The 21,038-nt window shown below is 41.1% G+C and overlaps 1 protein-coding gene across 9 annotated transcripts in view; it reads right to left on the bottom strand.

The window, feature by feature from the left end:
- The window catches only part of ENOX1 (ecto-NOX disulfide-thiol exchanger 1), a 541,543-nt gene that overhangs the window by 360,942 nt on the left and 159,563 nt on the right, over positions 1 to 21,038 (bottom strand). For all 9 annotated transcript variants that reach the window (XM_059725304.1, XM_059725457.1, XM_059725449.1 and 6 more), the window contains one exon: positions 9,685 to 9,762. The gene's annotated coding sequence lies outside the window, so the exon portion shown is untranslated. The remainder of the gene's footprint in view (positions 1 to 9,684; positions 9,763 to 21,038) is intronic.

Here is a 21,038-nt window from a genome sequence, read left to right on the forward strand (position 1 = left end):
CCTGTGACTGGGGGCTGTGGAAGAATGTTGCAAACTCCAGGAGATGCTTTTGGGCTGTTGCAAAGTTTTGTTGCAGAGCAAAGTTTTAGAATGACTACACTTGAAAAGTTCTTCCCCCCTTTTAATTTTATTTTTATTGTCTGAGCCAATGGCAAAATCCTCTTGTCATACTTTTCGCTATACTCGAATAATACCTCTTGGAAACAATATTCTGCCATCATTTCTCAAGGGTACAATCAATAACATTAAGTAGGAACACATTACTCCTTGAATGGTTGCCTATAGCCATTATTGGATCATTTTTTTCCTATATGATCAATCAGCTTGCATTAAAGTTGATGCATACTCTTTTTACTTCTGCTTTTTTCTTCATTTGCAGCAATAATTAAGCCAAAAATCTAAGTCTGTCTGGACTGACATATCCATGGAGTGATATATCCTATGAGCTTCAAAAGTCTCTCTGAAATGACCACTTTATGCGATGCAGACAGTGATGACAGTGATCTAGAAGTTGGATGCAACTTTCCTTCCAAATTCAAGTCTTTGTTTTTCTTTGTTTGGTGGTGTGATGACTGATTGTATTTTGCTGGGGTTTGCATAGAAGATATATTGCTCCTGAATGAAACTAAAACCAAAAAGTTGCTGGGAGGCCTGAAAAAAGATGTGAGTTAAAGCTAAGTTTTAATAACAACAATAGTACTGCAAATGTATCTATTTGATCCATTGTAGGATAAAAACTGATCCATGTTATCTTCTTCCTCTTTAGTGCACAAAGTTCCTTTCAAAGGCATATTTAATGTTGAAACTACCAGATGGCGGGGGGGGGGGGGGGGGGGGGGTGTTCAGATAAACAGCAAGAAAGAAAGGATTCATACTTTCCAACACAGTTTCTAGGAGCAGGAAAGGAGAAAAGATTTTACATAGCTCTGCTGTTTTGAGAGAACTTAACCATCGTTGACCCAGTAAGACCCGTGAATTGCACAGTTGCTTTAGACATGCTGGACAATAGCACTGACCAAGAGGAATTATTCTCATCTCACCTGGATGAGGTGACACCACCACTTTTGAAACTCACCCCAGTAATCCTGGACATTCTTGCCTCTATTTTGATTTACTGCATCATGCTCCCAATGGAGCTAAATTTGAAGATATTTGGCCTTGGTGCAAAACCTGATTTGGCTGAGTGAATGGTTGATCACTTCTTGGCAGTGGATGAAGATCAGGTGTCAAAGCAGATATTATTAAAGGCCAGCAGCTATCTTTCATATCGTAACTCATGAAGTAGTGTTGATTAGCCTGGGGATGCTGGCAATAGTGGACATAGCTGTTCATTCATCGTCCAGAAAAGCCCTGTAGTGTGTAGAGTACTACGCAAGTACTGTTCTGTACCCATTCCTGTTCAAACATGTGATGGGACTCTTAGGACAAATAAGAAAAAGACATGAGTTGTGGTGTGTTCAATATTCTATTGACAACCAACTGTATGTTTCTATCATGTCACACTCAGTGCAGTTTAGCACCTCATATGATATCTAGCTGTGATAAGAAAAGAATGAGAAGGTCGAGGCTCCACCCAAAGAAAACTGAGGTGATTATAATGACTTGGAGGAAGCTGTCAGAGGTGGAAATGGCAACACCACTTCTTTCAGTTGAAAGTATACCTTTACCATTAGTAACCAGCTTCACAACTTAGAATTGATTCCAGACCTCTGCCTTCTACTTGACAAAATTTTAAACCGGTAATCCTATCAGCTTTGTACCACAGACACTTGGCTAGGAGGCTACCACACATAGAAAGATGAAGGCCAATCCAAGACAGCCCTGAGAATAAGAAGAAGAAGAATTTTATAGAAGCCAAAACCGATGGAGAAAGGCTGAAGAAAAAGTGTTTGTTTAGCCCAAACAAAAGAAGGGAGGCCATGATAATAATATCTCCCAGTGCTATTATAGGAGCTATAACAGGCTGCTATAAAGAAGACAGCGATTTCCATGTCCACTGGGGTTAGGACAAGAAGAAAATGGCTTAGACTGCAGCAAAGAAGATTTAGGTTTGATATTAAAAAAAAATGTTTCTAACTGTTAAGGCACTAAAACACTGGAACAGGCTACCTAGTGAGCTTGAAGATCTCTATCACCACAAGCTTTTAAGAATTGATTAGAAAAACATTTTATAGGGGTGGCCACAGTATACTTAATCCTGCCTAAGTGCAGGAAATTGAATTAGATCAGTGATTCTCAACCAGAGTCCAACAGCAGCTTCTGAAGGGTGCTGCTAGAAGAAAGGAGATCAGCAAAGTAAGCGCAAGCTCTTGTGAGGAAGTAAGTGCCGGCTCTACCCTTCCAGCCATTCTTCCTATCGTCTCTCACTGCAGTACAGGCTCTTCCCTGCCGGCTGCTCCTCTTCCTTCCTGGCCCCTCTTCAAGCAGGTAAGCACTATCATAAATAAATTAGTTTCAGAAAGAGGGTACCACTCAATTTACAAAAGTTAAAGGGATGCCTCATGTTTAAAATGGTTGAGAGGTACTGACCTAAATTATCTTTTATGATCCTTTCCAGTCCTACAATTTATGATTTGCTTTGGAAAGTGGCCTTCATCACCATTTTGCATGTTACCTCAAGATTATAATTTTGCAGTACATTTTATAAATGCCTAGACTTTAAAAATGTTTGGAGACCAAGCCTGGTTCAGAATGTAACTTCTTGTTGACTGAGCAAAGCTTATTAGAATACTTGGCAGGACATCTCAGTAGGGAGTCTACTGTTCCCCAGAGCATAGAAGTCTTAAATGGCCTCAAACTGGCCTACCTAAGCCCACCTATCTCCCTGTGTCACTCTGACACAACTGCAGTCAGCACTAGTTCTTGAAATGGATCACCCCTCCCCACCCCCAGTATAAAAACGAGAAGTGACCTGGAAGTGATCTCTGCAAGGCACAAGTACTCTGGTACAATCCAAAAAATCACATGCGTAATAGATGGGGTGGCCTGTGGGTTTATCCTAGAGCAGTGGTTCTCAACCTTTTTAGACTCAAGTTACCTCTGGATAGACTCTGAAAATGCAGGTTTTGTTTTTCACTCTTTTTTTATTACAGACAAATAATGAAGCATCTTTTCTGTTACAAAGTACTCAGAAAGACTGCAACCATGGGGTTTCCATTTGAAATCTCTGGGTTTATCTTGTGAATCATGTTTGCAAACCTAACCACGCTAACATTGTGTGGCACCACACAGCATCCTTGAAAGGATCTTGAGACACCCTGGGTCTGTGGTATTCTGACTCAGAATAAGCAGCGCAATAAAAATGAGAGAGAAGGAACTCCTTGTAAAGAGCTAGCTTAAAAGATTCTTTTCTGGCTGATTATTTTAAGAATGGTAGGTTTATATAGTAATAATTAATTTTCACAGAACCAGCAGCCTTTTTGTTATTTTTAAGAAAATCTTTAACTGTCTTGTGATCTAACTACATTAAAAACAACCTCTCCTTTCATGAATTGCCATGACAATATCAGCTAAGGTGCTTGGACATGACAAAGACCACTGGAAGATGGGATGGACTGCAACCTCAGCAAGTTCACAGATGACACGAAGCAGGGAGGAGTAGCAGATATGTTGGAAAGTAGGGTTAGGATTCAGAGTGACCTAGACAAATTGGAGGATTAGGCCAAAAGAAATCTCATGAGGTTCAACAAGGACAAATCCAAAGTCCTGTACTTTGCACAGAACAATCCCCCATGTATAGACTGGTGGCTGACTGGTTGGTTGGACAGCAGCTCTGCAGAAAAGGACCTGGGGGTTACAGTGGACAATAAGCTGGATGTCAGGGAACAGTGTGCCCTTATTGCCAAGAAGGCTAACAGCCTACTGGGCTGCATCAGTAGGAGTGTTACTAAAAGACTGAGGGAAATAATTATTTCATTCAGTTCTGCAGTGGTGAGACCACATCTAGAGTACTTTGTCCAGTTTTGGACCCCCACTATAGAAAGGACCTGGACAAGTTGGAGACAGTCTAGTGAAGGACAGTGAAAATGGTTAGGGGGCTGGGGCACATGACTGATGAGGAGGGGCTGAGAGAACTGGGCTTATTTAGTCTGTAGGAGAGAAAACTGAGGGGAGGATTTGATAGCAGCCTTCAACTACCTGTAGGGTTGTGCCAAAGAGGATGGAGCTAGACTGTTTTCAGTGGTGGCAGATGACAGAACAAGGAGCAATGGTCTCAAGTTGCAGCAAAGGAAGTTTAGGTTGGATATTAGGAAAAACTCCCTCACTAGGACAGTAGTGAAGCACTGGAACTGGTTACCCAGAGAAGTGGTAAAATCTCCATCCTTGAAAGTTTTGTTGAGGCAGGCCTTAAAAGCCCTGGCTGGAATGATCTAGTTGGGGATGGTCCTGCTTTGAACTGAGGGTTGGACTAGACAACCTCCTGAGGTCCCTTTCAACACTAATTTTCTATGATTCTAAGATGGAGGTACAAGTTTCTTTTGGGTAACTCAGATGTACAAGTGCTGTTTTCCCAGGCTTTTAATCATTTTCAGGGCAAAGTTTTATTTGTCAATCTAAAACTTCAAGAAAATGTTGAAACTAAACAGTTCCTTTACTCACCATGGGTTACAGGTACCCATTTTTTTCTCTGGCCCCTCTCATATGCCTACATAGCGTATGTTAGCATAACCTAAATTCAGAACCAATCGTAGCTAATAGCCCCGTGAGTGCCATGCTGATGCAGTTATACTATTTCTGGGATCTGAGCTAGTATCTCTGTATAGTACTGCACTGTACCAGGTATATCCAGAGCTAGCATGAGCATTTATGCACAGTGCTATACTGTGGAAACATCATCCCTTTACCCACTCCCAAATTCCCACCTTTGGGAAGTAATTTGCTTCGTCCACACCCCTTCACTCCATACTCACTTATTTTCTTTTCAGCTTTGTGTGATGACTGAACTGGAGCAGCTGACCCCAGAACCCCTAACCCTTTAAGGAGAAAGTAACTCTGTTACAAGATGCCTTAAAGGCTGGCTTTCTTTAATTCAAATATTTCCTGTTAAATTTTTAAGAGTTAGATCATGCAATGAGTTAGCACTCCAGAAAGGTCCACTTTTATGATGTGACAAAGTCTATTTTTACTGCCCATACTACTGAAATGCAACTGTCCTTTTCAAAGAAAAAAAAAAAAAATCAGAGAGCCTGGTTTTCTGAGGGGATTTTTGGTTTTCACTTTCTTCTGTACCACATTTCCTTTGAGCATCTAGTTTATAGATTTTCTTCAGCAAAGATGCTGCTTGGTTTCCATCTGTTCAATAATGTAAATCTATCTATCTATCTATCTATCTATCTATATCTCAAATCCACACACTCTATGGGAAGTCACATATACCTTTTCCTCTTCTTTAGTAGATGTGTAATTTCAGTGTACGACAAGGGTAGATAATATGTTCACATTTCCCTCCATGATGATTCTGTTTAGTGCCTTGTTTTCCCCTGTTTTTTATTCGCAGACTTATTCAGATCTTGCATGAGAAGCCATTCCATCATTCTTGAAGCCTCTGGTAGGAGAGCTGAGCTGTGAGCAGCCATCCTGAAAAATCCCTGAAGTTTCCAGTGAGGGAAAAGATTGGCTTCTCTGAATGGCTCACGTTTAAAGTAGCCATGTACACAACAAACATGCACGTGTGTACTTGTATACAGTTGCAACAGCAGAAGAGTGCTTCAGATAAATCTGTGGTTCTGACAGATCCAAGGTAGTCAATTGCCCTGAATTTATATTTCTTGGAAGAAACCTGTTCTCCCCAGATTCTTCCTTCCAACTTTTGAGAAGGCAGTACTGTTGCTCTTCCACAATGAAGGAAGGTTTGCTGCACAGTAACTCCACCCTTGAATTCACAAGCAACTGAATTATATTGGACAGACTCTAGATTCTATTTTAGAGCAGGATTATAATCAATCTTGGTTAACTGTTAGCACATACAGAATGAAACACCAGGGGAAGGCAATGAGAGAGAGTGGGAGATGCACAGCAGAGAAGTGAAACAGAAGGAAATGCAAGTCAGAGAAACGGGAGGAAAGGTAAATTAAAAGAATTTCCAATCATAGCCCTGTAATGAATTTTCTTTCTTGACTTTGAATTGTTTTCAATGCCTATACCTTTCCCACTCCCCCTAAAAAGCAAAACACACCTTTTACTATACAGATATCAGACAGAGGTGAGCCAATTCGCAAGACAGTTGGAGAGACGTGTATTATTTGCACACAGCACTCATCAGAAACTTAGGAAACTTGCGCACTTGATGAATATTAAAATGTAAAAATAAAAACAGAAGAGAGTAAAGGGCGTTTAAGAAGGAGGACCATGAGAAAGATCACATGGAGGACTTCAAAACAAATAGTGGAAGGAAAATTAGGACTGTAGAAACAGAGGGAAGATATTCACAAAAAAAGTTCAAAGTCTGCAACAAAACATTAAAACAACAAAAAGCCAAAGGAACTGGCTTGGGTCTGTCTGTTTTCTCCCATCATTCTCAGTACCAGATGCCTCAGAAAATGGTGTAATGGGCAGTTAAACAACATGTCTATGACAGAAGCTGTTTACTAAACCTAGGACAGTTAGTGGTTGACTTCTGTCCTGAAATGTGTAGGCTGATATCACTTGTAAATGTTTAATGTAGATAGTGTAACTGTGGACAACACTCCTATTGGTGATAAAAGCATCTATTCCTTTTAAAGACTGTACTACACACCTTACTTCAGTTATACCATGGGGTCACACATTCCACAGATAAATTATACATTGTGTAAAGATGTACTTCTATAATGTTAAAATGTCTTGCCTTTTATGTAATTGCTTTCCCCTTGTTCTTGTATTACAATAACGGAGTAAATAGGAGTATCCAAATCACATCATACCACTTATACACATATTAAAATAATGTAATTTCTTATTTTTTGTCTCTAAATGAAATGCCCATTTATTTATATATTATTTATGATATATGTGTGTATATACATGTGAGTATATTATGATTTTTACATAAAAATTATAAAATCATTACTTTTTAGTAACCAGACTTCTGAACAAGTAGCTTTCTTAGAATATGGTTTTAGACAGACAAAGGGATAGTTTGCTCCATTTTCATAAGTCATCGCCTTAGTTTTGCATCAAATATGCTAGATACACAATCCTAATCACACTTTGCTTAAGTGGATTTAGCAATTACTCTTGGAAGACTTTAGTGAATTATGACCTAAATACCACTCATAGGCAAGTCTGGAATGAGAGATTTTACAAAATCACTATTAAAAGAAATGCTAATACTAAGCAAGTTTCCTTCTTTTATCTCCAGTTGTTTTCAACATCTCTACTTTTTCGCCCTCTTCCCTCAAAAAATATAAACATAAGATTTGCCCAAGGGGATATCAGGGTCACAGCTTGCAAAAAAGCAGCAGAGACTTTGCAGAGCCTGAGAATGACACGAGTCACTGGTCATTAGGCAATTTCCCGTAACTCTGAGTAATCACAAGCTCAAAACATGCAACCCTGCATGACATATGAGTCTAGGGCACAACATTCAAATCTGGGTCTAAGGAATCTCAAGTGCATCTGGTTTGGGCTTTTTTTCATGCTGTTGTACATGTAAGAGCCACATTTGATATTCAGATCCAGATCTGAGCTGCCTCTCAAGTGTTTTAGGTCTTGAGTCTCATTTACTATCAACCTGAAATCTATTTAATTTCCAAAAAAAGAACAAAAAAAGTAGTTTCAGGAATTACTTTCCCACTAAGTCCCCCATCTAACATTTGTAATTTATAAGCCTATTTCCCTATGAAATTAGTACACAGAAATGGCAAACCTGACTATACAGAGGAAACACTGAAAATGACTTGTACCAAAAGTATATTTGATAATGCACAATAAACTGAATAAATATATCACATTTTGATTGTAAACTTTCCCAGTTGAAAATCATGCTCATTAAAGTCCATCATGCTCAGGTGATTGAATATCTAGATCAGGGCTGTCCAATGTCTAAGCCCCTGGGGACCATACTAGTGGGGGCCACATGCCACACAGGCCACACCAGCCGACCTACAAGCAACTGCGCTACATAGATGCTTCAGCACTACTGCTCTGCACCCTCGTACCACTGTACTGAGTGCCGCTCCCCAATGGTACATTGCAGGCATCCCTTCCCGCACTATTACACTGTGTGGTGCAATTCCCTCACCCTGTTGCAAATTGTTCCCATATGGTCATCCCCCACCATCACTTCCCTACACACATGCAATTCCCCTCCCTGCCTTCACGTGTGACCCAGAGTCACCCTTAGCTCCCCACATGGCACCATACTGCCTTGCCCTCTGGGGTGAGGGCAGACAATGGCAACAGGAAGAAGGAGAGGGAAACTTGGGCACTTACACACATGTGAGGAGCCTGCCCCAATGCACTGGAAATCCAGTGCATTGTAGCAGTCTTGATTAATCAAGTCTGCTGAAGCGTATAACTTGAGACGCTCTGGCGGCCTCGCGTGTCATGTGCATCAGCAGCACAGCGCACCTTCACGCTGAAAAATGGCAGTGGCGAACTCTGAAATAAAACACGCGCTTCAATTCAAAGTGCCCCACCACTATTTTCTTCGTGCAGGGACACCCTGCGCTGCTAATACATGTGACGTGTGGGCACTTTTAATTAGTGAAACTTGTTAATTAAAAGCATCCAGCGCCATATCAGGAACACATGTAAAAATACCCTCAAAGACTAGCTGCTGCTGCAGCCCGAGCGATGAGGGGGTGTGGCAGCCAGGTGAGAGTCCAGGGTCGCAACTTAACCCCACCAACTGGGCAGCCCTAATCTAGATAGTTAAATTCCCAATTAATTCTTCAGCCAAACAGAAAAATTTTCACTAAAAATGGTATTTTACACTACCTTAGAAAACAACTTGGAAATGTGTTTTCTCATTATATACTTGCATATAAAAATGCATTGGGATGAGTCTGGTGTTTTCTTTCCCTTAAATAATTTTGATCTTAGGCTATAGTAATTTATAACACTAAAATTGCATCTGACAAGAATATACTGTTAAGCAGTAGGGTCTTCCACATCCCTTAGCACACCTATCATCGCAAGAGTCAAACCACCATTGCTATCATAATTCACCATCAAGAAGCTTCTCTTTTGACAGTCTCTTAAAGGATCAACAAAAAAAGATTTCATAAACCAGAGCTCACCATGACACCTTGCTAACCTCACTTCTAGCATCATCTGCATTTTTAACTGCGGAACAATTACTCACACATTAGCCACGTGGATGGGAGAAGAGAGCAACTAATTATGATAGCTTAAAAAATAATGCATTTTTATCACATACTCAAAGACACACTGATGAGGTGAAAATTACTTGTAGGGCCAATTATGCTCTCTACTGCAATGTATAAATCTGGAGTTACAGTTTAAAGGGCAAATGAATGGAGTTGCCTCAGATTTACACTAGTGTAACAGGGTACTGTTGCATCCTAAATATTTTGCAAGAAAAAAACAATTCTGTCCCACAACACCTAGCCTTTCTGAATAGCACTATAATTTTACTCAGCTTGTATGTATTAAAGATCTGAAAGTAATAAGCAGGTAATGTATAAGTTAGTCCAGTAATATATATGCTGAAATAAACAGGATGCAATTCAATTTACAAACCTTTACAAAAGAAGATTGCTTATCAGCAGCCCCATTAACGTACTTCTGAAGGAAGGTTACACATTCTCATGACGAATCCTAAAGAAGAGAAAACAAAAAATTAAAAACAGTGATTTCCTCAACAAGGGAAAAAGATGTCTCTCCATTTGGGGACACAATGCTAAAAAGCAGCCATAGCATTAGTTTAGAAGTTGTTCAACATCTTAAACTATGGATGCAGCAAGATCATTACAATTATTTAAATATAGCAAAGTCCAAGTTCACTATGATTCAGCAAGGAAAAAAGAATATGAAATAACAATAAACCATTTTAAAAGAAATGTTACTGAAAACAGTTTTGATAAAATTGCAATGGATACATGAAACTGGAGTTGAAAAGAAAGAATAAGAATGCTGCACCAATTTAAATTCTGTTTGAAACATCTATAATACAAACCTTAAAGTGCATTTTCAAACATACAGCAAATCAAAGCAGCAGACATTTATTTCCAGCCATGGCACTTCCAGGCTCTTAGTTAAATGAAACCAGAAAGAGTCTAGTGGAGCTGTGCTATGTGATAAAGAATGTACTGATGGGTCCTGCCCTACATCAGTAAACAACTGTTTTCTTCTTTTAACTAAAGGAAAGAATTTCAGTGGTAAACAAATGCCTAAGCCTTGCATGAATTCTTCAACACAGTTCTGGCAAACCTGCTTCTTCACACCTCCTGCGTATACTATTCAGAGTCAAAATACAAGTTCTATTCCCCAAGATGCATCAGTTGCTATGTTTTCCATTATGACAACTATGATACACAAGGGTAAATCCAATACACTATAGCTTTCAGCTATAATCCCCCTGGAATTCACACCCGCTGTTGTGAAGATAATTATCTGGGTATCCCTGAGGCCAATTCTTGCAGTTTTCATATAAAAATCACCTCTTGCATAAGACATGAAATTTAAAATCATCCCCTTTGCAGATATCATTGAGTCACTCCATTACCTCTGGGACAGATATAAATTATGCATTCTTTGATTCTCCTTAAATTTTTTAGATGCACTAGGGGACACAGAAGCATCTAAATGGTACTAAAAATATAAAACATTCAAGAAAGAAACAATAACTTGTACGGTATTAAGTGCTACAGTGCTCCAAAATCTCCCTGCCTGGTCAAGAAAAGCACATAAAGCACTGAAACATAACAGCAGGCTTGCATACTAATGGCTGCTAGTGACAAGGACTCATTGAATGTCACTGCTTCACATACTGCGTACTGTTCATTTTTCTTATCTATGTGACCTCTCCTTTGAAATGACTGATGAAACTCCTGTGAATTAGCATCTCCGCTTCTGGGCATTTGCCACCAAGAAGGCAATCTGTAACATCTATACCACTAAAGCACAAAAATAGCCAGTACAAATGGTAAAGGATACTTATCTATACTGTAAAAGGACTGCTTTATGAAGCTTCAGCCTAGCTAGGAAAGCTGTTACCTCAATGCCCTTTAAAAGCATTGGCTTGTCACAATACATACATTCATATTTCAGACTTGGCTAACATTTTCATAATTGGTGAGAACAAAAAGGAATAGCTGTTCCTGCAAGAAAAAAGAAATTTCTCTGTTCTAATGCCCTGCTGCTATGATGACCTATTTCACACTAGCATCTGTTCTGTTCTGATGAACCACTCCAGATGTAAGCTGGCAAAATAGCACCACTAGTATGTTATCCAGACATCCACTGAGTACTGCAGATGCTTCATTCTACAATTCGCATCTAATGTGTACCTGATTAATCTTTTTCTTTATTTTTCCAAATATTAGCCTCAGAGAACTTCCTGGAAAGTTTTGAAAACCTGGGATCTGCTCTGCAACCACAAAGACTTCACTATAAGAAACTGGCATTGCATTAGCAGGTTCATTAATATGTACAGAATAACAAGCCAAGCCATCTCTGCTTGAGTTGCTGAAACTTGCCAGTTAATTACAAATTCCAAAAGGAATGCAAACTTCAATAAACCATTACGCCTTTATATTATTTGCCTGCAGATTAAATACAATACTCGTTTCAGCTTTAAAATTACAGGCATCTGCAATACTCAGATGCATCAGTATGACCAAAAATGTTATGCCTGCTCTCTGCCTCAAGCCCTTGACCTAATGAGGTTAGTGACAGGGATATGAATAACTCGACCAAAAAACGAAACACAAAAGTAGTTTTATCCTGAAGTACAATATTTCTTCTGTCACTTAACCAATTTTTTTCCTCTCAAAATTACAGGGTAGACTGCAAATCTTCAAGGCTAGCAGCAGCTCCAACAGCCTAAGTGCTATTTAAAAGAATAATAATTTATGAGTTGCCTTGGTAGAATAGCAGAAGTCACATGGGAGATTCCTCAGGGAGGTGAGGATGACAAAGGTTACAGAAATGACTAAGGGCTTGCCGACATGTGGGAATTTACTTTGAAGTGTGATGCTTTGCTGTAACTGCTTCAGACTAACTGGCACGCAGCAGCTGTGTCCAAATCAAGTCAGGTTTTGGTTCACTATGAGTCACTGCTTCCATCCAGGAGGAATTTCCTCCTTAATATGTGGTCAGCATTGCGGCTGGCTATCCCATGCTCCTTTGTGCAGCTGCCAGACTCTGTGCATTCTGGGATTGTTCCCACAGGACATGGGGTCATGTCTAGAGGAGGTTAGCTGGGAGATAGTATGTTCCACATCCAAGGGTCACCATCTAAAAGTCCTATGTTCCTTCTCTCACTGTACCACAATCCACTTCCTTTGGGTCAGCTGAAGCTATTTTCAAACTCCTAACAAACTATTTTACAAGGATATAGGTTGTAGTCATGTTGGTCTAAGATCATAGGCAGACAAGGTTCTTTAGGTAAATCTGATATCTTTTATTAGACCAAATGAAATAGTTGGAAAAATTCTTCTTTGCAAGGTTTCAGGTATAAATACCTTTCAAACTGTTTTAGATGCCAAAACAACCCATGCTGTAATGCTAGTCGTTGACCTGACATCACCAAAGGGCTGCAACTTTGTAATTCTACCACTGCGCTACCAAACAGTTTTCACTGCCAGCAGCTACACCAAGAAAAAAGAAAAAAAAAAAGAATGCTGACAAAAATGGGGGCGGAGACAACAAGGACAAGACTGGGCAGACTAGTTCTGGACCCTGGAATTTTCAGGCATTCTCGGCTGTTTTCCTTACTGAAAAAGGGTAGATTTGCTAGTACATTAGATACTGTGGATATTAATGATGTCAGTGGTCCTCCTTTTATTCAAAGAGACTTCTACCACCAGGACAGATGAAGACTTTTAATGGATACTTGAATGGTAAAAAGAATGGCTGAAGTCTCTCATAATTATCTGAAGGATGACAGTGAAGATAGGCCTCTCTAGGAGGCTGAAGGGTAGATGGTGGATGCTAACTGGAAAGCTTGAAGCTGTCATACAATACCTGCTTGGAATTAAAACTGTGTAGTGTGTTCTGCACAACTCCTGCAGGATAATGGAAGAGAGCCACACCAAAGGCAAAGGTTTGGAAATTTTTAGGACACTTTAATCAGCTGCAAGGCATCCTTACCTAAATGACATTATCTGGGATGTTTTGCAGACCTAAGCTGAGGAAGAAGCACAAGAGTTTAGATATGTGCCTTGCCTAGCACTTGAAAAATAGCTTATTGTAGCATGTGGAGCATGGTAACTCTAGCACAGAGCTGCAGCCTGCTGGGCACCTTGTAGTACATTCTGCTCTGAGGTGTTGGTTTTGCACACTCTGTGTGCTTCTTTAATATTAAAAAGAATAGTAGATGCTAGTTCACTTTGGGAATATGCCAGTGTTCATTAAATAGGCTCAGTATACATTAATTACCTTTGTGAATTCCTGAAAGTGGGGAATCTCTGCTCTCAGTATATGGGAAAATTCAATGCCACAACCTACTGGCCTGGAGGGCTTCACTGTTTCAGGACTAGTTATACAATTTATAGATCTTTTTTATATCTCTGTGAATTTAAAAGACTCTAAAATATATGGGCATTCACTGTACAGAACACCTTGTTTATGGCTGAAAATAAATTTGTAAAAATATTTTCCTAAAAGTGCAAACAGTAAGGGTTTGAATGTATCTATTTATTTATTCAGCTTTATATCCCATCCTACTGATGAGGTATTTCAGTTCACAAGTCATCGTGCTGGCTGCTCAGGAATCTTGAGTGGCACCAAACCCAAGTTTAGGCTGAAGGGATCAAAGGAACTTGGCTCAATAAACTGTTCTCACTTCAAACCTGGAAGGAGTGATGCCAGGGGGTGGCAAACTATTGCTCCTAATAAGAAGAGTTCTCTAGAGTTTGTAGAATCAATCAAATCTGATTACTCTCAAGTAAAGATACCAAGGAGGAAGGAAGCAGAAGGTAAGCTGCAGTTTTGATGAAGAATGCTTTCTAACAGTAACGTTAGATGTCCACCATCTTGTCAACTACCACTGCATTACCTTGTCCATTGCCAGTCTCCTGAGTTATTGCACAGCTTTCCTCTGTCACCATAAACTCTTTTTTATTTCAGATCATAACAAACTCCTTCTCCACCTTGTAGCTTTTCCCATCTCTTGGCCTCTTTTTTCATTTGCTTCTCATTCTTTTGAAATGCCCTCCACTTGTAAGCCTCGACCCCATGTTTCTCAGAGGCTTTCAAAAGGTCATTGTTATGATATTCTTTTCTTTTTCACTCTCAAGTTTGCCATAAATTGGGAGGCGATTAACTGTGGCATCCCTGAGAGTTTGGATACTTCAAATATGAACCATCCGGCATAAAAAAAAATCTTACAAGAAGTTAACATTCACTGCTCAGCATTCCTCAGCAAAAAACAGAGTATTTTCCATCCCATAATTTTGAGATACCACAGTGTAAGGAGATATTAACTCTTCTTCCACTTTTTTCCCACCTGTTTTCAAACTGCAGTGCAAAGAATCTCCAGAGGTCACATCTAGATTGCCCAAGAGCAACAACCTCAAAAACCATGTAGCTCTATGCGTACTATCTCCTGGACTGGAAGAATTGTAGCTCAGTGAGTGTAGGGCTGAGAATGATCTAATGTGCGCTGACCTTCACCAGTACTAATCAGCCTGCCCCAGGTGATGCTTGGACTTGGCTATCTTGCTTCAAATCCAGGAGCCACATGGCATCTAAGGGCACTACTGTTTGGCATAGCAAGTTGGCACTGTAGATATGGCCAAAGATTGTTTACTGCCCATGGCATGCTGGATTGTGATTCTCCTGTACAAAGTTTGAACTTGATGAGACCAGCATGGGGCAAGATGCCATGAGGCTAGGATTCTAACAAAAAGCAATTTCAAGGCATTGCATTGGGGACGAGGGACCTGGTAAGGGCAGCCTTCTGATTGAGTTTGCATTTCTGTCAGCAACACTAATGTTAGAGGACACATCCTTGATCCACCTCACCAAACAGAAAAGGACCGGTTTACAAAGATTAAAGAAATGATGTGTATGGATGAAAAGGTGTAGCCACTTTTCTGGGAACATGGTGGAAGGTTGCCCTGTTGTAATACTGGATCCCTACCTAGAGCACTTTCTGCATCTTAAATTCCATTTAATATCTCCTACAAACATCCTTGGGAGGTCAGCATGCCATTCCTGCTACTTTGCAATGAATCTAAGACATAATGGGAGCTAACAGTGTTGGTACCTTGTTAACAGCACTGAGATGTGTTTCCTATCTGGAGTTTGCCTATTGCTACAATGTTCTCTCTCTCAATACATCTGTACTGATTTTGAAACATGCCATTGTGATAAAACTATCACAATAGTTTTAGTAGTGTAAAATGCCCATGTGAGACCTATATTGATAAATAAAAAAGACTTCCTAGGACTTATACTGATAAAAAATGCCTCACTTAGTTCTTATAACAAACTTGCACTAGTAGAACTGAATTAATTGCCTGCTTCATCTAAACATACTATGTACTTGAAAACTGACTTTTGGAAGCTCAGCTCTTACCGAACACATGCACACAATAAAGGTATTCTTCTTTAAACCTGGTGTAGTAGCATGTGAATCTATTGTGTGGTAGACAGGTGGGGTGGAGAGATCCTGCACTAGGACAGGAAGGATGGCCTGAAAATAAGATGACTGCTGGAGGAGCCACCATTTTGAGTATGCAGCAGGGTTGACAATGACTCAATTGGGAAAGCAGAAGAGAGAATTAACAAAGAAATGAAGGGTGGGGGCAAGACAGGAACTGCGGATGTCAGAATACACTTGCATTTTAGGTATGTAACTCAGAGGGAGGGAGGGAGAGCTGGACTTGGAAAAGGTACTAGCTCACAATGCCCAAGACAGCAACAAGCAGCTCTAAAACAAATTATTTTTAGTAAAAACTATGACCGCCTTGCTTCGAATACCCGTTCACACGCTGCCTTAGCGCATGTGCTTGGTAGTGGGCGTGTTGAGGGTTCATGTGGCCAGTGAGAGGGACTTCGATCACCCCGGAGAGGCCCCTAAACTCACCTGCCATGACTTTGAATGTATTTGCAGTGGAGGGGTCTTCTTCCATAGGTCCCTCGGAGTTGGTCACTCCTCCCAGCAGATATTCGTGGGGCTCCACCTCCCCTATACCCCTTCCTTACGCCAACCTCCAGCGGGCCACCTGATTTTAATGCAGCCGTCCCTCTGGTTAAGATGACCTTTGATGTTCACACCCTCTTCGGGATTGGTTAACTTCATTTCTTTGATAGACTACAGGCCTACTGGATACGCTCGTCTTGTCTATCTTCCCCATTGTTGACAGCTACTTGCTGAGCCTCGTGATCACCTTGGTGGTGCGGTGACCCCTGATCATGCGAGTGGCCCTCCTCTGGACCCTCTCCATGTTCTCCACATCCCTCCTGAAGTGCGGCGCCCAGAACTGGACGCAGTACTCCAACTGCGGCCTGACCAGTGTCGCATAGAGGGGGAGGATCACCTCTTTGGACCTGCTAGAGATGCATCTGAGGATGCACGACAAGGTATGGTTGGCCTTCCTGACTGCATCCCCACACTGTCGGCCCATGTTCATTTTGGTATCAATAATGACTCCAAGATCCTTTACTGCCTCTGCACTGATGAGAAGGGAGCTCCCCAGCCTGTAGGTATGCTGCTGGCTCTTCCCCCCCAGGTGCACTACCTTGCACTTGTCAGTGTTGAAACCCATCCTGTTCTCATCAGCCCACCCCTGTAACCTGTCCAGGTCTGATTGCAGCCTATTCCTCCCTTCTAGCATGCCTACTTCTCCCCACATCTTAGTGTCATCTGCGAATTTGAACAGGGTGCTTTTTACACCCCCATCCAAGTCACTGATAAAGATGTTGAACAGTGCAGGACCGAGGAACCCCACTGCCCACATCCTTCCAGGTTGAATAAGACCAGTCCACCACCACTCTCTGGGTGAGGCCCTCCAGCCAACTAGTGACCCATCTGACTGTAGGTATCGACACCACAGTCTCCTAGCTTTTTAATGAGAATGGGGTGAGAGACAGTGTCGAAGTCCTTCCTGAAGTCCAGAAAGACTACGTCCACTGCTAGACCTGCGTCTAAGGATTTTGTGATCTGGTCATAGAAGGCCACCAGGTTGGTCTGACAGGACCTGCCTTAATGAACCCATGTTGGTTGCCCCTAAGCATAATCTCCCCTGCTGGCCCCTCGCAGACATGCGTCAGGATAATTCTCTCAAAAAGCTTACATAGGACCAAGGTAAGACTAACTGGCCTATAGTTTCCTGGGTCCTCCCCTTCCTCCCTTTTTTGAAAATGGGAACCACATTGGCCCTTTTCCAGTCCTCTGGACTGGATTTGGCAAATTGCTGTGATGCTCCTGATGTCACCCTCCAGCTCCAGCTGTATATAGGTGCAGCTCATTAACCGCGCAGGCTCTGCTTTTTGTTCCTTTGGTGTCTGGCGTCCTGTGGCAAGTAAATAGTTTCTTTTTCTGGGGGGTTTTCCATGGGGTGTTTCTTTTTCCATGGGGTTTTTCCCGGGATCCCCTGAGGGGAGGGTATCTAGTTCCCCTGTGGTTGTGCCCCAGGGACAAAAACAAATACAGCAATGTTTAACTGGTCACCTCTGTGGTGCTGCTGGTAAACTGAATGCCTTCAAGGACAAGAGAGTGGCTGGCAGTGAGGTGTCAGATCCATCTCTACAAATCTTGGTTGTATCCCTGTGTCAAACAGCTCCTGGCTGTCTGGTACGTCTTAGTTTAAAGAGTTGCTAGAGTCACAGTATTTAGTATTCTTTTGTACATCAGCCATGTCCTAGACAAATGTGCAGGTAGATGCTGGCATCCCATGCCAAAATCCTATTCATCTCTTCATGGTAAGGACAGGTGCTGGAGCACTGATGGAGATCCAAAGTCTTCCTTTGTTGTCTTATAAGGCATCTTCAGATGCTTTGTTTTAAAATCAGCATTACATGTAGTCCTACTTGTGGCCCTACCAGACATTGCCCTGATTACTCCCTCAAACATACTTGTTTCTATGTCTGGAACTCAACAAGCTCCCTGCACTTCCACTGTTCCCCAATAAGCAGATCCAGAACCCCAGCATGACTCCAGCTGGGGCAAAAAAAAAAAAAGCCAGGCACAGGGCTAGAACAAAATGCTAGGTGCACTTATTGGGTATACTGACACCTAGTATGTGTAAGCACAAGCTGACAGAACCTGGATACATGTCAGTATTTAAACAGGGAGGTGATTCCAGAGCAGCAGAGGTAGATAGACTGGCTGGTCAGGGCAGGGTGCAAAGGAATATAGAAAGGCAGCTGGGAAGCTGCCAAAACAAACCAGAACAAAGATGTGACCACATGGCCATTACTACAATGTAAATTACTCTGAGGTTAACTTTCTGCCATTCCCAAAAGGAATAGACATCACAGCAATTTGCCAATTACAGGACATCAAAGAATTGTATCATGTAGACAGAGCTTTTTTACGTCTACGCAACCTGGTTTACAATGGTATATGCTGCCCATGTTGACAAGTCCCAAATGAGACAAAAAAGGTAAATCCAGTGATTTCAATAGTTTTTCAAAGCATTACAAGGCTGTCAGAGAGAAGTACAGTATTGTCCAATCATATGATAAAATGCTTCTCTTTTATCCAAATGGAAGAGGAGGAATTTGTCATGTGCTTAAGACAAAGTAATTATGCTTTTCCTCCCAACTTGACCTCCCACATATAGAATAGCAACCTGTCCAGAACCTGCATGTAGGAACATAGATGGGAAGAAGAAACAATTTCAAAGAAGTACCAGAAAGCCAGTCTGCATACAGCTGTCCATAAGGCTAGCTACAGTTACATTGGCTTTGTAAATAATTCTCATAACAGCCAATTTCATTTCTGTTAAATGGAGTTCTCTCATATTATTGCCAGCATATAAAACATGAAACGTACTAAAGTAGATTGTTTGCTACTACCAAGCCTTGGGAAGAGAAAGGAAGTTCACTAAGAAGGCAACACAATGCAGTGTAAGAAACCTGTGGTATAACAGGCTGTGGCTCCACAAGGACTCTGACAAACATGAAAGCAAGAACTGAATAGGACACAGAGTTGCTCATGAGGCGTTAAACATAGGGGGGAAACACAAGAGTTTTTCGTTGTTTTTTTTTTGGGGGGGGGGAGGATCTGTTTTTTGAGGTGTGTGGGGGGGGGGTTTGCTGTGTTTTTGCAGAAAAATGAGAAATGAATGAAACACTGCTTCCAGGAATGGAACAGCTACTAGAAGTCCTTGATGACTGTGATGATTTGGGGAATTATGTAGGATAAAGAAAGTCTGGTTAATATTATGAAAATATTACAGAATTGTTACAGTTGCATTATCTCTGTTAATATGTATCCACTTCTGTGGACAGGACCTAACCCATGTCCCATGTAAGTACTGATTGGATCATCATACTCAATGAGTAGGCATCAACAACTCAATGTCTAATTGAGTGGAGTTATCAATACTTAACATCTTCATTAATGATTTGGACTATGGGAGTGAGTCTATGCTTGGCAAATTGGTGGATGGGATCAAGTTGAGTGGAGTTGAAGACAAAATGGAAGGTATACCTAGGATCCAGAATGGCCTAGCGAAACTGGAGAAAGGGTCAGCAATCCATCAGATCAACTTCAGCAAGGACAAGTGTAAAGTCCTGTGCTTGGGACAGAATAACTGCATGTGTAAGTAAAGATGGGAATGACTGGCTAGGCTGTGGTACTGCAGAGAAGGACCTGGAGCTTGCAGTGGACCAAAAACTGAATAAGAGTCCACAGTGTGTTCTTGTTATTAAAAAAACCAACAGCATAATGGGTTGATTTAACAGGAGTATCTCTTGCAAATCAAGGAAAATTATTCTTCCATTCTACATGGAACTGATGAGCCCTTACCTAGGGTACTGTGTCCAGTTCTGGGCCTCACACTTTGCAAAAGTTATAGAAACATTGGAATGAATTCAGTAGAGAGCAACAAAAATACTGAGAGGCCTGGGAAGCATGGCTTATGAGGAAAGGTTGGAAGAAGTAGGATTATTTTGTCTGGAGAAGAGAAGACCAAGGGGGAATTTGATAACACTCTTCAACAGTCTTCTGAAGGGTAAGGATGGAAGTGGGCTTTTCACTGTGGTCATAGCGGACAGGGCTAGGAGCAATAACCTCAACCTCAAGCAGAGGAAAGGTTTCAATTTAGGTTGAAAATTAGGAGGAACTTTCTGGCTATGAGGATGGTCAAGCATTGGAAAAGGATCCATAGAGAAGTTGCAGAATCTCCATTGGAAAATTTCAAGAGCAAGTTAAACAAATACTTGGCTGGAACGATTTAGTCAGGGATGAACCTACCCTAATTGAGGGCTGGACTAGATGGCCTCATGAGGTCCCTTCAGCCCTACTTTCCCATGTCACTCCTAGATTAGGGACAATAGTTCTTAAAATGTAGTAGCAGACTGTTACAGAAGAGAAAGCTTTGAGCAATGAGGTCTACATAAATAAGTTAGGATGGGATTGCTAGGTTTGCCAGAATTTGAAGCTACAGAAAATTATCAAAGGCTGAACAAAGGAGTCAGAGTTTACAATGGAAACATATGTGGGGAACCTCACAGAAACACAGAAAACATTAGGCAGACAAGGAATCGATAGCCATTCATAGTATGGAGAACCTTGGTTAGCAGTGGGACTAGCCAGTGTCAGAGAAGACAAGCAACCACATGCCAGGAAATAAACAGTCCAAAAGAATGGTCAAGGAAAGGGCAAGGTAAAGTAAAGGGCACTATGTCAATATAATTGTTGATTTCTAAAATGGCCTATAACCTCTTCTGCTTTAAGTACAGAGGAATGCTGTGTT

Source organism: Alligator mississippiensis, chromosome 1 (genome assembly GCF_030867095.1).
Source record: "Alligator mississippiensis isolate rAllMis1 chromosome 1, rAllMis1, whole genome shotgun sequence".
Lineage (NCBI taxonomy): Eukaryota > Metazoa > Chordata > Crocodylia > Alligatoridae > Alligator > Alligator mississippiensis.